This window comes from Bombina bombina, chromosome 5 (assembly GCF_027579735.1).
Source record: "Bombina bombina isolate aBomBom1 chromosome 5, aBomBom1.pri, whole genome shotgun sequence".
Lineage (NCBI taxonomy): Eukaryota > Metazoa > Chordata > Amphibia > Anura > Bombinatoridae > Bombina > Bombina bombina.
The window spans coordinates 601633240-601650488 of NC_069503.1; the positions used below are offsets into that span (position 1 = coordinate 601633240).

The window sequence follows — 17249 nt, forward strand, 5'->3', positions numbered from 1 at the left end:
GGATGTGTTTTTTATTAGGGTTATAAGTATTTTGGTAAAATCTCACCACCTTTTAGTTTGCGAGAATAAACTGTGAGATCTTTCGTGCGAAAATGTTAAGGGAAATTTTACATTTTTGATAAAAATACGGATTTTTAGTGAACAATTTTATTACGATTTTTTGATGCACCTCGACAATACAATTTTTTTTCCTGCGTATTTCTGTCTGAAAGGTTAAATTATTCATTTTGTATGATTTTTAAATGATGAATTTAATTGTGCACTTTTGTAATGTATCTTCTCCCAATAAGAAAATGCAGTATGCGCCCCTTAGCGAGACACCCTGATTTCAGGGTAAAAAATGGCTTAGGGAATCTCGCCAGTCTAGAGCCCATTAGTGATGTTATAAGCCAGATATTAGACAATACAAACTGATTTATAGAGAAGGGCCAAACTGTATATTTTCTAATCTAAAGATTTATGAATGAGTGAGACAAACGTTGTAGGGCTTGCTTGAAAAGGTTGCTTAACTAAACTTAGTGAACAGTTTATAGTTGAGTTAAAGAACATAACAGTGCAATAATGAAATGTTCTAATGAACTAGAACATTATACAATTGCATTACTATGTGCCTATATGTGTTTAACTCCCACAAAAAAATGTTAAACACAATTCTACTCCTCAGCTGGACATGGCCGGTATGGTGGCTATGCACATATGCTGCTCCTAATTGCCTTGCAAATCAGTTCCCAGTTCAAGGCCTGAAACTCACTGCAACTCTGGAGAAGACTTTAACTAAGACCTAGTTTCCATTGCTGATGTAAACTAGTGGTAACAAGTATCTCCATCTATGGAGATATCTTATGTTCTCACCAGTTTATACAGTTTACAACAGCAATGGAAACTAGCTCCATGTGTTCAACCCTTTTATGGAGGTTAAACACTTGGGGGTCGATTACAATCTGTCGGCTGAGGTAATTTTCAGCTATTTTATTCATGCTGAGTATGTGATATCCTGTAAAGTTAAGGGAATATGTAGGAAAAGTCATATCAGGACCCACACATCTACAAATTCCATGGAGAAATCTCTTTCTGGGAATGTTTAATTCTTAGTTCCACTTGCACTGTCGCAATTGTTACTAACAGTACTGGCGTTTTATAACTTGGCTGGTTTCAAATGGTATTTGGCAATTATGAGTTCTAAAGGAACCTATTGCAATCCAATTCCATCCTTACCACTGCTTAACCATCTGAATGGCATTTATATCTTGAAATGGTGAGCATATTGGGCATGATTAAGCAATCACTATCTTGTCACTATTATTATTTGACAAGATTTGTTTGTAACAATATTTTTATACATTGTTTGTAAATGCACCATTTCTAGTTTGGCGTAATAAAAAAAAAATGAACAACAGAATTTATGATATTTTCTGGCAAAGGATTTTAGCAGAACTGAATTGGCATTCGTGAATGTGAGTTCTTTAATGTAGGCAAAGCACTGTGAAATGTACGGTCGTGACTTGGACTTGCATACATGAAGGTGCATCCCTTATAAAAACCTTGTCACAAAGGTGCATTCTTGTTTGAACATCTTTGATGCAGATAGCATGTTGCAAAGAATTGGATTTATGCTTTACAGTTTCAGTACTTTTAAAATCCGGTGGATGAATTCTAGAGGTGTTGCATAGTAAAGGGCTTATAACTTGGAAAGTGTTTGGATATGAGTATTAAAATGTCGCCAAGCATAACGCCAAGACAGTTGTATAAGTAGATAAAAGCTGATGGTCTATGGCAGGGGTGGGCAGACTTTTGTAAGGCAAGGGCTACCTATAATTTTATTCCAAGTGACGTGGTCACCTAACTAAAAAAAAAAACACCAGTCGCTGGCTGAAAATTTTATTTTTGCCACATATAGAACCTGCTGCCTGAAAATGTTATTTTTGCCACAAATAATACAGCTTTAAAAAATAAGCCGTGCTCTTTAATAATAAATACATCCGCGCTCTTTACTTACTGTGAGAGCTCTCTCCTTATGTCACGCCGGAACCATAACAATCAAGACGGCTCGAGTCTAGGGCTAGTGGAGTAATCAAGCCTGGAACACATGGGAAACCCACAGCTCAGGTACAACGATGACAATGAACTATTCTTAGCCAATCATAGACAGACTCATTCTATAAATTCATTTTATTGGCTGGACGCCATGTCAAGTTTGTTAGGGGGCAGGTCCTGTTGGCTGCTCTCGAACCGTCCGCTACTAGCTGAAGACTATTGCAAATAGTTGGGACAGTGACAGCAGCAGGACCTGCAGGCTCTGTACCACCTGACACAGCAACCAGAGACTGGTATAGCAGCAACAGCTCTGACCTGCACAATTTGGTGACAATTTAGCTAATATTAGTGTGTCAGAGAAAGTATCAGAGAGCAGCAGCAAAGCCTGGTACAGAGTAAGTAAAAGAACCTTAGTGGGAGTAACAGACCCTGGGAAAAAAAGAAACACCAGACCATTTACCCAGCAGAGCCTGGTGACAATTAACGGAGGACAGAGCTATAAAGTAGCAGCAGAATATGAGACAGAGCAGGACCTGGAACTGCCAAACCCAGGGATACTGAGCAGCATCTCAGCCTGGCGCATGAAGAGTCTGCACTATGGACTGACCGCTCTTGAGACAAAAAGTAGGAGAGTTTGGGACAGGCAGTAACCAAAGCTGGAGCAACGAATTCAGCTACAGCTGCATCACGCATGCTGACGTACACATACCGCCGTTATAGACAATTTAAAAAGTCTGCATAAGAGAAACATTTCTCATACATCTACGGTGACGAGGCTCTTCACTCAGAATCTAGATGTGTGAGAAATGTTTCTCTTATTAAGCAGACTTTTGAAATCTTCCAGGCGGTCACCTCAAAATTCATTCGCGGTCCACTGGTGGACCACGATCTACCTCTTGCCCACCACTGGTCTATGGCAAAGGACCAAATCCATCCAGAAAGCAGTTCCAAACTGCTCATTATATATTTCAACATGTGCATTTGTACCACATTTTGCAAATGTAAGTAGAATATACAGTAAAATTAATTCATGGTAATTAATGTCCTATTAGATTTAAAAAATGTGATTACAATCTAATTTTATTTTGAGGCATAATCTTTAGCATATATATGAGTAAAATGTAAAAGTGCCTCTAGCCAATCCCCTCATTACTCACTGGACTTCCAAAAAACAAAAAACAAAAAAAAGAGGTCAATGGTGTTAAAGAGACAATTAACACCTTGTAATTACAAGACATTTCTTAACCTCTATAGAATAACATGCACTAAGTTTAAACATTTTAGTTGTCTTTTTTTGCTGCCATTGTTTTTAAAAGTCCAAACTCCAACCACCACTTGTCTTATTTAGAGTAGCCAATCTGGACTTTAATCTGCAGACAATAAAGATAGTCATGGTCAGTATGTTAGTATAAAGTGAATTGTTTTGCATTTGTTATAAGCTAAAGCCAATTAGGGGGAAATGTGTAGCAGGGTTAGCCTTGAAGTATATGCAGTATGCATTTCCAGTTCTAAGAATTAGAAAATCCACTTTAAATTAAATAAAGTATATTACAAAGTTGCTTTACTATGCATAACTAAAGATTTTATAAATAAAAATGTGTTAACTGCTCCTTTAAACACTTCTAGAATGAAAAAGGGGAGAAGATGCCATTTGCTGGAGCAAAAAATAGAAAATTTGTTACCTTTGTTATGATGGCTTCTGTAAAATGTTTACAGATAAAAGCAAAACTGAGCAAGGCCGGAATGGCCTACTGAAACGCCGAGAGATTTCCTGGTGGGCCTGCAGGGAACCAATTAGGTGGGAGGTTATAAACAGCTGTGCACACCTTGCGGTCACTCTTTGCAAGGCCGCTGTGCACCTGCCGATTACTTGACTTGATAGACAAGCAACAGGTTTGCAGGAGGTGGGGACTAATTTAAGAGGGCAGTCAAAGTGTGCACAGTGCATTTTTACAAGGCCACTCTGCACCAAATGCTGAGGCTTTTACTCACTGTAACAAATCAGCTTAGGAGATCGCCCATTAGATCTTTTGAATGGCCTATCGCTAAGGGGATTTTTTTTACAGACTGAATCAAGTTGTAGGTGGGGAAATAAAATCAGAGTGCTGTGCATAGGCACAGACAGTGAGTTTAGGACTGAAAGACTTCATGATCCGCTCCACAGAGCACACTTCAGAGACTGTTCTGCTTTCTTGCGCATTGCACTCATCAAAGAGAGTGAGAACCTGACACTGGTGTGAGCAAAATCATTAAAGGGACAGTTCACCCAAAACTTTCCCCCCTTTAAATTATTCCCAATGATCCCTTTTACCAGCTAGAGTGTATTAAATTGGTTGCAAGTAGCTCCTTTACTCCTATTTCAGCATTTGTAATAGCTGATTTAGCTTGTGGTTTCCCAACCTATACTGAAAGTTTTGATACTGGAATATACGCTATTGACAAACCCAAGTAAACACAGCCAGCAGAAGAAGTTACACTCTCAGTGGGATGCAGGATAGTTAAGTAATAAAATGATAATTTTCCATTGTTCTCTCTATGTATTGAGCTTTGGTGTTCCAAACAATTATAAGATAAGGAAGCAAGTTTGTGTACATAAAAGTGATAACATAATGAGATCTTATATTACCTTAAGGTCAACCCTTTGTAATAGGCTGTGGTTTCAAAGCACAAAACCAGCTACTTCATATACACAAATAAACCCGAAAATGCAATTTCTCAAATATTTTATACTCTGCAGGTGGTATAACAAGTCATTTAAAATACATTAATGGAAAAACTATTTTACAGTGTACTGTCCCTTTAATTTTAATTTAACAACCTAACTGGGTTTTTTAGGTATGCAATATGATTTATTTTATTCATTTAACCCCTTAATGACCAGTGACGTTACGTACCCTGTAGTTCTGGCTCCTAACTTGTTGTAATCTTCTACAAATATCCCTATAAAAAATAATTATCTATAGTTTATACAGCTTAAAGGGAAATAAAATCCAAAAATGTTCTATCATGATTAAGATAGTATAGAATAAAAAAATAAAAAAATAAAACTTTACGATTTACTTCTGTTATCAAATTTGCTTTGTTCTCTTGGTATCCTTTGTTGAAGCAGCAGCAATGCACTAATGTGAGTTAACTGAACACATCATGTGAGCCAATAGCAAGAGGCATGTATGTGCAGTCACCAACCAGAAGCTAACTCCCAGTGCATTGCTTCTCTTGAACCTACCTAATAATGGTATTCAACAAAGGATATCAAGAAAACTAAGCAGATTAGCTAATATATCAGAAAAGTTATATAAAATGGCATGTTCTATCCGATTTATGAAAGTTTAATTTTGACTTTAGTGTCCCTTTAAATTAATAAACTTACAGATAAAAGCCAACAAAATATACTTTTCAGGCTTTTAACAGATTTAGTGTTTTCTTTAAAAATCCCTTATGATGTTTACCATACATGTGCAATGTAATACATTTTTTAAAAACAATTATTGCAAATGTAAATATTTATTTTTGTGTCTTCAAGTATTTTCATCCCTTCATGTTGGGGCAAATGTTCAGGATCGGAATGGATTGGATTGGAATGAATAATCATTTGCAGGAAACAGTCATGTAATCGTCAATGCAATCACGTTACTTAACTGCCAGGATCGGATCATGGGGGATTGCCTACTAAGCTAGGCACTACCCCCAATCTGATTATTATTTGTTTCCTAGAAGCGGGAGGAAGCAGGACTAATGCTAGGACGTTCCATGCCGTCCAAATGGCTTTAAAACCCAGTGCTTTTAGGATGGCATGGAATGTACTAACGTTGTCTAAGGGTTAAGCCAGTGCTTGACAAATGTGTTTAAAAATTAGGAGCCAGTAAGAACATTTAGGAGCCAGACCGTTGAATTTGTATATAGACATATGGAGAATAACCCAAAAAGTTAGGAGCCAGGGGTAAAATTCTATAAGCCAGTGGCTACCAGGCTCCTGGGTTTGTCGAGCCCTGGGTTAAGCACTTTCACTAAAGTTAAAGAATTTCATAATGTTATAGAAGACGTGTCCACTCTATGGCTAGAGCACCAAATAAATCCCTCTCATTTTTTTTTCTGGCTCTCACTTTTACATGCCATGCTACACCACTTCCATTTTCTGTATGTAATGATAGAAATCTTTTCATACCTGCTCATTTCTCTCCTGTGTGGAGTTAATGTTTATGTCTGAACCTCATTTAAAGGATTTCTAAGTTCTGTTTGCTTAAATATACTAAAGTTTTATAAATTTATTCAACAGCCCTGCAAGTGGAAAGTAAACTGTAAGAGGTTGAAAAAATGTATATAAAATCTAAAAAACAGCTGATAAAAGCAGTAGATAGATAGATAGATAGATAGATAGATAGATAGATAGATAGATGTTTTTGTTCCAAGAGGGCCCAAGAGTCTGAATCCACATCATCAACTAGTTATGTTTTATTTGATCATTTACTAAAAAAAGTGTAACCAGTTTATACGTATCATTCAAGAATAACTTATTTAACACTAATACAAATCAATTTTGTAAATCTCTTTGTTAAATATTAGTGATATTGCAATTTATATTTTCTTTATACACAATTTGTATATAATTTTCTAAGCTGTTCAGTCAAATAGTAACTTCCTAAAACACACTTGACTTGCATTTGTCTTTAAATTATGAACGCAAGATATTAATTATATTTGTGTCGTCCCACTAATGCTTCAACTAGAACTCCAGCAAGTGCACTGGTTAGGAAAAGGAGATAAGTGAAAATATTTTTTTAAACAAAATTATTTTCATCCAAATCAAGACCAGGCAGACCTAAAGTAACCACAACATCAGAAGATTAGTATATCCAGCTAACATCATTACAGAATACAACAGCATCTGCATGTACAATACAAGTGAGAACATCATACCACAATAAGCAAAAGACAAAAAAAGTCTTCATAAAAGAGTCTAAATAAGCAAAACAATTTAATAATTTCACTGGAAAAATGTCCTGGTTACGAACCAACAAAAAATTATACATTATTGGGTGCAGAGTCCATGTGAAAAGACAGTGGCATGCGATGCTGCCATCACATATTTAACCTAAATTTAAATATGGTGCAGGAAATATTCAGGTTTTGGAATGCTTTGCCTATTCTGGAGTTGGTCACTGGCACAAGATCAACTACACTTTGACCAAACACACTGTGTTCTGTAGATTGATTGCAATTTAAAATGTTTAATTATGAATATAAAAAAAAAAAACTTTGAAACATGCTTTCATTATTTTTTTGCCATTTTTGGTGGAGTTTTTAACTCTGATAATTTAAAATGCATTCTGCAGACTTCATAAACTTAAAGGGACATGACACCCACATTTTTTCTTTCATGATTTAAAAAGAGAATGCATTTTTAAACATCTTTCTAATTTACTTCTATTACCTAATTTGTTTTATTCTCTTGATATTCTTTGCTGAAAAGCATATCTAGATATGCTCAGTTGCTGCTGATTGGTTGCTGCACATAGAAACCTCATGTGATTGGCTCACCCATGTGCACTGCTTTTTCTTCAACTAAGGATATGTAAAAAATTAAGCAAAATAAATAATAGAAGTAAATTGTAATGTGGTTTAAATTTGTATGTTCTATCTTAATCATGAAAGAAAAAATTTGGGTTTAGTGGCCCTTTAACCTTGCTTCAGATCTCTTCCTAATTGCCCTCAGCAGCAGTGATTAGATATGAAACTAAAAATCTATGACTGTTTTGTTTACAAATACAGTCCCTTCTATTTTATGTATTTAACATTTCAAAAGGGTGAATAACATAGTCAAAGGTGCACGCCTGGAATCTCTCCATTCTGTTCAATGATAGGACCAGTGGCTAGAGCACATGACCCATGCCTGCTTCTAATTTGCTTGCTAGCTATATCTTTATCTGGAATAAAACTATAGCAAATATTTTTTAATCAATTTATAGATCTGAACACAAAGTTAAATAAAGTAATTTGTTTCAAAATAAGCATTTAAACGCACAATTGTGCTTTGAAACCTGTTTTTTTTCCTCCAGAAATTACACTGAATATTTTTGAATCAAGATGATAACCCAAATGGAAGACCATAATAAAAAATTTAAAAAAGATAGTAAAGGGGAGTTAAGATGTTTTATCAGTTAATCATAATTTATTAACCTTTTAGTCTTGTTACAAGTTCAAACATCCAAATGGAGAAGATAACAATGATCATATTTAACTACTTAACTGCCGAAGATCACTACAATTACTAACAATCAAGGGGTAAGATATATATTAATGAAGCAACATTTATTTTTCTATTAAACTGTAATGCATGGCTATATCATGACTAAATACTTTAGTTAAATCTATTTAAACGATATTTTCACACATAACACTGTTCTAGCTAACTGACATACTGTGGGGTTTTTTTTCATTAACAATTAAAAAAGTTAATTTAGAAAAGTCTCATATAGGCTCCCCGGCTAGCGGCATGACCATACTAGACGTCCTGGTCACGGTCAGCCTACGACCCTCCCCAGCTTGACATAACCCATTCATTTAGAATAGACATTTCCTTCTCTACTCACATGTCCTACCTCTCTCCTCGTCCTCCACGCTGCTTCCGCTTCCTGTTAAGGTCCTGTAAGAGAAAGCAGAAAGAAAACACAAATAAAAACAAAAAAATAAGAAAGAAAATTTCGTAAACGGTTTACCACCATAATCGATTTTGTTACACATTAGCGCATTTTGAATTGCTCAGCCACTGAAAGCCGTCAGTCACATAGCAGAGGTGCACAATTTTACCCACTTCTAGGACCTGAGAAATGCGACAGGAAGGAAGTTTGGACCACTGGTTGCCTCTGGTAACCATGCGGCTTGTCTCACGGGGGCTGCAAAGTATTGATGTTACCTTTTGTGACTGACAGCAGATCCAGGGGTGTGAGTGTGGCTAAGAACATTGGAGAAAGTGCCAATCCTTTCCATCCTTTAAACCTGTTCACTGAACTTTACGTATTTTCCAGCACTACACTATATATATATATATATATATATATATATATATATATATATATATATATATATATATAGTGTATATATATAGTGTATATATATAGTGTATATATATAGTGTATATATATAGTGTGTGTATATATATATATATATATATATATATATATATAGTGTGTGTTGAGACCACTGCAATATTATCAGTTTCTCTAGTTTTACTATGTATAGGTATGTGTTTGAGTAAAATTAAAATTTTTGTTTTATTCCATAAACTACTTACTACATTTCTCCCAAATTCCAAATATTTACATTAGATATTTTATTTGCCGAAAATGACAACTGTTCAAAATAACTGTTCAAAATAACAAAAAGATGCAGTGTTTTCAGACCTTGAATAATGCAGATTAAACAAGTTCATATTAATTTTTAAACAACACAATACTAATATTTTAAGTTGGCAAGAGTTCAGAAATTCATATTTGGTGGAATAACCCTGATTTCTAATCCCAGCTTTTTTGTACAAAAATTCAAGAAGCTTGGCTTTGTATGACCATTGATCTTCCTCTTGATCACATTCCAGAAGTTTTGAATGGGGTTCAGGTCTGGAGATTTGGCTGGCCATAACAGGGTCTTGATCTGGTGGTCCTCCATCCACACATTGATTAACCTGGCTGTGTGTCATGGAACATTGTCCTGCTGGGAAAAAAAAACAATCCTCAGAGTTGGGGACATTGTCAGAGCAGAAGGAAGCAAGTTTTCTTCAAGGATAACCTTGTACGTGGCTTGGTTCATTATTTAAATAAATAAATAATTAAATATGTTGGTATGTGCATGCAACATATGTCCCTTTAAAGGTTGTGTTCATTTTGGGTGTCTGTCCCTTTAGGAGCATGCACATGGTTTGAGCTGTACCGTTAAGAATGGGGCACATTATGTGCATGTTTGTGCGTACCGTGATCTGTCCCTTTAAGATTGGCACACATTGTGTGTGTGCCTACAGTGGTTTGTACCTTTAAGACTGTGCGTGTGCCCACATACTGTGATCTGTCGCTTTAAGACTGGCGCACATTGTGTGCTTACTGTGATTTGTACCTTTAAGATTGTGTACAGATTTGTGTGTGTGTACTGTGATCTGTCGCTTTAAAGGGACACTGAACCCAATATTTTCTTTTGTGATTCAGATAGAGCATGCAATTTTAAGCAACTTTCTAATTTACTCCTATTATCAAATTTTCTTTGTTCTCTTGCTATCTTTATTTGAAAAAGAAGGCATCTAAGCTAAGGAGCCAGCTAATTTTTGGTTCAGGACCAGGGACAGTACTTTTTTATTGGTGCTGTCCAATCAGCAAGGACAACCCAGTTTGTTCACCAAAAATGGGCCAGCATCTAAACTTACTTTCTTGCTTTTCAAATAAACATACTAAGAGAATGAAGAAAATTTGATAATAGGAGTAAATTAGAAAGTTGCTTAAAATTGCATGCTCTATCTGAATCACAAAAGAAAGAAATTGGGTTCAGTGTCCCTTTAAGTATGTCAGAAGCATGCCCATGTGATCTATCTGCTTTTTTTAATCTGGCACACATTGCGTGCGTGTGCCTACTGTTATTTTTACCTTAAAAACTGTGTGAAGGGTGGTACCTGACCCCATATAGGCTTTAAAAAATTATCCAAACGTGAATGGGGGATGCTAGATGGGATGTGGAGAAGAGGGTACTCTTTTGCACATTTGGTGGTCCTGTCCACACATCCGCTCCTTCTGGAACTGAATCTACTCTGAAATAAATAACATCCTAAATACTACTATATCAGCCAACCAGAACAATTTAATCTACTGTGGTTGAGGAAGCCAAACAACAACTACTTCTTATAATGCTTAACTGTGCAAAAAGCCTAGTACCCAAATACAGGAAATCACAAAACACCCCAACTGTGGGGGAGTGGAGGGCCAGTGTCGGGGATCTGTTGCAACAGGAGAGATACCACTACCTGAGACTGGGTAAAATTGCAACCCATGAGACCATGTGTCTGACTTGGGAGGGAAAGGGAGGGACTCTGATTTACTTCAGGACACTATCATAATTGCCCCATCAAGAGTGCTCTATGAACAGCCCAATACATTAGTAGGTTTATGTCTAATTTCCCTTCCCCCCCACCTCCATACCTGGAGGTGTCTTACCGAACCTTACCTACCCTTCTCCCCTCCCCCCTCTAAAAGCAAATTCTGACTGTCATAAGATTAAATTGAACTACATTTTTTGAGTATGGTATCAGACTGTCATGTGAAATACACCGGTGATGTTTTTATTGGAAAATTTGAAAATGGAACTTGCAAACTCAAAGTTTTTGGATTTACTAGAAATTATTGTTTTTATATGCGCATACAGCCCTGTTGGCGCTGCTAAAGAACTTCAAAGAACAATATGAGGTAAAGTACGGGAGGAAAGAGACAAAGAACCTCTGTTTTTATATGCTCAGAAAACATGTATTACTTATATTAGCTTTTTTCCATGTATTGTCATCTTTTACTCAAACAATAAAGCTGTGAATAAAAACTGTGCACATTTGTGTGTGTGAACGTACCATGATCTGTCCCTTTTAAAACTGGCACACCTTATGTCTACTGTGGCTTGTACCTTAAAGACTGTGCAGATAATAATATTGTAATATTGTGGTGTGCCCCTTTAAGACTAGGGCACACTGTGTGAGTGTGTCTACTGTGGTTTGTACCTTTAGGACTGTGTGCAGATTTGAGTGTGTGCATGTACTGTGGTGTGCCCTTTTAAGACTGGGGCACATGGTGCGAGTGTGCCTACTGTGGTTTGTTCCTTTAAGACTGTGTGCAGATATGTGTGTGCCCTTTAAGACTGGCACAAATGTGTGTCTACTGTGGTTTCTACCTTTAAGACTGTGTGCAGATTTGCGTTCACATACTGTAATCCAGGATTCTTCAAACCATGGGTCGGGACCCATTACTGGGTCGCAACACCATGTTTACTGGGTCGCGGCTTGTGTGTGTTGTATCAGAGTATGTGTGGTGTGTGTGTTGTATGTAGCGTTGCCACCCGTCTCTTAAAATACAGAATACTTATAAGTTACACATGTTGCAGTGAGGAATATGAATAGTGCTGTCCAGAAACACAATACATGTTCTTCCCTGCACACCCTGCATCATGTGTAACTCATAAGTGTCCAGGAAAACATGACTGAGGTGGCAACCCTAGTTGTATGAGTGTGTGTGTGTAGTATGAGAATGTGTGTGGTGTTTGTTTTGTGTCTGTTGCATGAGAGTGTGTGTGGTGTGTCTGTTGCATGAGAGTGTGTGTGGTGTGTCTGTTGCATGAGAGTGTGTGTGGTGTGACTGTTGCATGAGAGTGTGTGTGGTGTGACTGTTGCATGAGAGTGTGTGTTGTGTTTCTGTCGTATGAGAGTGTGTGGTATGTTCATGTTGTATGAGAGTGTGAGTGGGGTGTATGTTGTATGAGATGGTGTGTGTTGTATAAGAATGTGTGTCTGTTGTATGAGAGTGTGTGTGGTGTGTCTGTTGTATGAGAATGTGTGTGTGTCTTACATTTTACAGCACTTTGAAGTTTGACTACAATTAGGAATAAAGTATGCACACATTTAGTCACTTTGCAAAAGTTGCAGCTATCTTGCAGCTATCTTGTATATTACTTACTAATATTTTCAAACCAAGTATTAAAATAGGGTTGCAAAGATATGTGGTATCATGGCACTGGGTCTTGGTGAAAAAAGTTTGAAGAACCCTGCTGTAATCTGTCACTTTAAGACTGGCGCACATTGTGTGCATGTGTGCCTACTGTGGTTTGTGCCTTTAAGACTGTGTGCAGATTTGTGTGCGCATCTACTGTGATCGGTCCCTTTAAGAATTTTAGCGTGCCCATGTGATCTATCTGCTTTATTAGGTGGCCAGCAACAAAGTTGCAGGACAACCTATTGTTAATTGTTCGGATTATTATTATTATTATTATTATTATTATTCTTTTTATTCCGCCAAGCTTTGTATTCAATTGCCCATAACTGCTTAACTGTTTTTGCAAAGCTCTTAAAATCAGGTATGTTGGTACAGCCTATTGCTGTGCTACATCTCATGCAAAATTGAACTCATAGGTCACATGCTCTAGCAGCCATATTGCTTTTTGCAACAAATTTCGACAAACGCTTAAAAATCTTTAGCTCTGGAACTGCTTATGTTACAACTTTGAAACTCGCTGTGCTTAGTGCTACTATGACATGAAATTGCTATTGCTCAAGAGAAGTGCCTTGGTCACATGATGTGGCAGCCATCTTGCATTTTGCGAAAATATTCAAACATCTTCTTCTCCTAAACCGCTTAGCGCAATGACACGCAATTTTGCACATATGCTCCTTGCAAGGTCCTCTACCAAGCTTGTTCAAACTGTGATTTTTCCATAATCAACATGGCTGCTATGAGACATTAACCTTTTTATCGCCATTTAATTGCATAATTTTGCACTTTATACATTAGTTTTAAAATATTTAACAATATTACAGTGTAATAGACACATGATTACACATAGTCATAACCTTTAAAGACAATATTGCAGTTAAAATTCGCATTGCGCAATCGCCTTCGTGAAATAAAACATTTGCAAATTTTCATGAAACTTCTGCAAATTGTAGAGGTCTATAGTGAGCATTAGTATGTGCAATTTGAAAGCCATACAAAGCATAGCTTGGCGGCCATTTTGTTTCGTATGCGCCATTTTTAAAAACTATAAAAATCTTCTTCTCCGAAACCGCTTATGGGACAGAGTTGAAATTTTGTTTATAGAGTTATCTTATGACTAACATTCAGATTTGTTCAAGAGAAGTTGATACGTCATGTGGTTTGGCAGCCATTTTGAATTGTTCAAAATTGCTTAACGATATATTTAAATTAATAATAAAACAAAAACCGTTTTACAAAAATGCTTTATTTTTGCCATGTTTATTGACATCTATAGTGGGCACTATTGTGCGTAATATGGAGGCTGTATATCTTACGATTGGGCAGCCATCTTGGTTTACGCAAAAATTTCGAAAGTCTATTTTCTCTGCAACCGCTTATGTAAGAACTATGAAATTTGCTGTGCAGTCTTATATTGTGACCTAAAGTCACAGTTGTTCATGTTGAAGGAATTAGTCACAAGCTGTGGCAGCCATATTGATTTACGCAAAAATTTTGAAACTGTGTTTTCTTTCCAACCGCTTATGTTAAAACTTTGAAATTTGCTGTATAACCATATATTGTCACCTAGAGTTACATTTGTTCATCTTGAAAGTATAGGTCATATGGTGTGGCAGCCATTTTAAAAAAACACAAACATTTCGAAAATGTGGTTTTTTTCCAAATGCTTATGTTAGAACTGTAAACAGTTGTTATATAACTTTATTTTGTGACATAACTACTTATATGGCATTGCAAAAATAAAGCGCTGGACACCTCTATTGCTGCTTGCAGCTATATTTTTTTTCTTGTTTTTGTTACAGTAAAGGGTGTGTTACATAGAGCTACAAATCTACTGTATACTAATAAGTAGGCTGAAGGTTTGAAACATTGTCCACATGTTTATAAACAGAACAGACGCAAACCTGCTGCCTGGGAAAAGTTTATGGGGAAAAAAGGTATTTTGCACCCCAAAATATAGCCCCCCTTTTGGTCCATGGACACATGAACAGTGCAGTATTGTTAGTAGCATCCATAAGAACCCCCATACCAATGTTTGTTTTAAAGGGACAGTCAACACCAGAATATTTGTTGTTTAAAAAGATAGATAATCCCTTTATTACCCATTCCCCAGTTTTGCAAAACCAACACTGTTATATTAATACACTTTTTACTTCTGTGACTAACTTGTATCTAAGCATCTTCTGACCGCCCCTAATCACATGACTTTTAGTTATTATCTATTGACTTGCATTTTAGCCAATTAGTGCAGTGTCTGCCACTAGTCACGGGCGTGATCACAATGCTATCTATATGGCCTACATGAGCTTGCTCTCCCCTGCTGTGAAAAGTAAATAAAATAGAGCCGGCCTTCAAGGGCTTAGAAATTATCATATGTGCCTCCCTAGGTTTAGCTTTCAACTAGAGTACCAAGAGAACAAAGCAAAATTGTTCATAAAAGTAAATTGGAAAGTTGTTTAAAATTACATGTTCTATTTGAAAAATTAAAGTTTTTTTTTGGACTTGACTGTCCCTTTAAATAATGTTGTATGGCTGAGAAAATAATTTAGAACAGTAAAATACCTATCCATATTTATAGAGATGTTATTTCATTATTTCATAAAGGATAACTGTATATTTTCTAAAAGTAAAACTAAAAAGTATTATACCGCTACTGTTGTATTGCTGTATTTTAAGATCCAATTATCTTGCAGCTCTGCAGTTGAATCTAAAACATGTTTATTAGATCATGACTGGATTTAATTCCCATTATACAATCATTTGGTGCATGTCTGTTTTATAATTAAAATATATACTACGCTCCTCAACTGTATTTTTTTACTAGCCCAACAATTTTGTTAAAGGAATAGAAAATTGTCATATAAAACTGATTATTAAAAAGCATAGATCGATAGTGAATAGTATTTTTAAAAAATCCTACTTACTTTTTTTTTTTTTTAAGGAAGGATTAAGTTGTTTAAAACCTATATTTTACATTCCCTGCTGAATGTCTGAAATGCTCCGCTGCAGTCATCTCATGTCCCTCTTATTAGTATATTGAAATGAATATTTGGAGCTCCGCCGACGCATACGCACCGCATTACAAAGCTCTTCATTGCATTGCGCATGCGCTAGGGATTGTCAGTAAGAGCTTTCAAAGGACCGCCAAGAACAACTGAAATACCTTACCTAATAATTGGGCCTAAAGAAACCTGTGGACACCTGCAGATCGGATACTCTGAAACAAATAGAGTACGGATCTAAACAGAACACATTCGCAACAATTCAAGAGGTTTTGAAAACCTGAACCAGGCAAAAAGCCCAGCCATCTGACAAAAGGATTAACGGTTAAAGCACACTACCACAATACCCCAGCATCTACTTCTTCAAGTGTGTGTAATCGCAGAGACAAACCAACTCGACATACTGAAACCACTACAACACCGGCAGCGGCTATCCCGGCTTCCGATCCACATTCATCACAGTAAAGATTGAATTGGGTACAAAAAGAAACTAGACCAGAAACAAAGTATCCCAAAAGAAACAACGGGTAAGATTTATTATACCTACACCAACTAAGGAAGTTAATGTGAAGGACAGATAACCAAAACTACTTAACAGTGACTTATAATCGCAATATATATAGCAATTAGATAAAAACGTGTTGCAGCACGCCCGCACATACTATCCCCACGGAGGACTTAACAACAGCGCTTTTAACAAAAAGCAATTAACAATTACTCTAACGATCACGGCAGAAAGACTTTATCTTTCATAACTTATACGATTTTTACTGTATCACTTTATTTTTGTTTCACTTTTATTATTTGTTACTATTGTTGATACCATTGACGCTATTTTAATTATATTGTTGATACCATTGACGCTATTTTAATTATGTATGTTCAGCTTTAAACAAACGAATATGGTAAATATGGTAATTAAGAATTAATATTGCGAATATTCTTTGTGGATACCATACTTCTTCACAAGTCCACTATATCAAATCCATAAAAAATATCTGCAATTAAACCAAAATTCAAAAATTCAAATATACAGATATGTTTGTATAACACACTAAGTAACAGGGATTGGAAAACATATTATAACATTTTATTCACACTGTATGGTTGGCCAACCAGTTAGATTTGTTTTAAGAATCAATTTCTATTGTTTTAAATTTTATTGTATGTATTTATAATTCTAAAAATAAATAGATCTCATTGAATCCAACTACATAGTAAGACTATCTTTCCTTATTGGGTAATTAAGCACAAGCGCTTAAGAGTCTCATCCAATCCAGATTGTCAGTAAGAGCGCATGTGTCTGGAACACAGAAACTCCAGCTAGTAGCAAACCCAGGTTGCCCATTATGATTTGCTAATGCAAATTAGCCTCACGGTGGGTTTGGAAACAAGCCACGTTTCAGATGAAGATTGCAGCAAAATGGTTTTCAAGCAAAAGTGCAAGGTATTTGGGCATATTTATGTTTACAAACAACCTATGCTATAACCT

The 17249-nt window shown here is 36.2% G+C and overlaps 1 protein-coding gene across 4 annotated transcripts in view; it reads right to left on the reverse strand.

The window, feature by feature from the left end:
* Positions 1 to 8647, reverse strand: part of LARS2 (leucyl-tRNA synthetase 2, mitochondrial) — a 515565-nt gene extending 506918 nt beyond the window's left edge. For all 4 annotated transcript variants that reach the window (XR_008402566.1, XM_053714561.1, XM_053714560.1 and 1 more), the window contains exon 1: positions 8625 to 8647. The gene's annotated coding sequence lies outside the window, so the exon portion shown is untranslated. The remainder of the gene's footprint in view (positions 1 to 8624) is intronic.
* Between the last annotated feature and the right edge of the window lie 8602 nt (positions 8648 to 17249).